At 40.4% G+C, this 1004-nt stretch overlaps 1 protein-coding gene across 1 annotated transcript in view; it reads left to right on the top strand.

Moving 5' to 3' along the window:
• Positions 1-1004, top strand: part of LOC106879810 (solute carrier organic anion transporter family member 4A1) — a 60782-nt gene that overhangs the window by 52553 nt on the left and 7225 nt on the right. The gene's annotated exons all lie outside the window — the stretch shown is intronic.

The following is a 1004-nucleotide window of genomic DNA, read 5'->3' as shown; positions in this document are numbered from 1 at the left end:
ATCCATAAAAGGAAACCGGAGGTTTTGAAAACATTAGTCATTGTTATTCATAGAAGGCGGTGAGCTGGCAGAACCGTTAATACGCAGGGCAAAACAATGGGGTCGATGTAATTAATTTGCCCCTTCCCTTAAAATTTCAGGCCCTGTGCCTTTAGTAGAAATAATTAAGGCGGCGAGCTGACAGAACTGTCTGCACGTCAGAAGTAATGCTTAGCGGCATTTCGTCCGTCTTCACGTTCTGAGTTCAAATTCCGCCGCGGTCGACTTTGTCATTCATCGTTTCGGAGTCGATAAATTAAGTACCAGTGAAACACTGGGGTCGATGTAATCGACTTAACCCCCTACCCCGCCCCCCAAATTTCAGTCCTTGTGCTTATAATAGAAAGCCAAACTCGATCTAGTAAACCTATCCTTAAAGATTTCCATTCGTGGCTATGTTGTCTTTATTTTTATACATAGTTTATCTAGGACTATGTTTTTTCGATGTATCATTCCTCTTTTTAACATGGTGAAGTGTAGCTTGAGAGAGATTTGGTTACTATTTCTGTTATGTCGAACGACTACATGGAGTCATTTGTGATATAAGTTCGGTCTGGGATTGAAACTGTGACCATGTTACCTCACTTTCTGCTCGAACGTACCCGGAGAACGAGGTGCTTATATTTATGTATTATTTGTTTTCATTTCTTTGGATCGCTGCTTGAAAGTGTTGACATGTCTGTACAATCTGCTATTAAATCTGTTCTCAGTGAGGCATACGTTATACACACGCCTCCATACACTCTTACATAGCTGTACAGCCACGCACACACACATGCGTACGCTCAGAGAAAAATACACATATAAATATATACGCATATTTGTGTGTGTGTGTGTGTGTGTGTGTGTGTGTGTGTGTGTGTGTGTACGCACGTCTATAAATATTTACATGAAAAAAACTACGTCAAATGCACACACAAACACATACAAAAAGATACACATAAATGTGTGTGTGTGTGTGTGTT

This window comes from Octopus bimaculoides, chromosome 24 (genome assembly GCF_001194135.2).
Source record: "Octopus bimaculoides isolate UCB-OBI-ISO-001 chromosome 24, ASM119413v2, whole genome shotgun sequence".
Lineage (NCBI taxonomy): Eukaryota > Metazoa > Mollusca > Cephalopoda > Octopoda > Octopodidae > Octopus > Octopus bimaculoides.
Note: the sequence above shows the minus strand (reverse complement) of the source record. Positions and strands in the feature narration are given on the sequence as shown.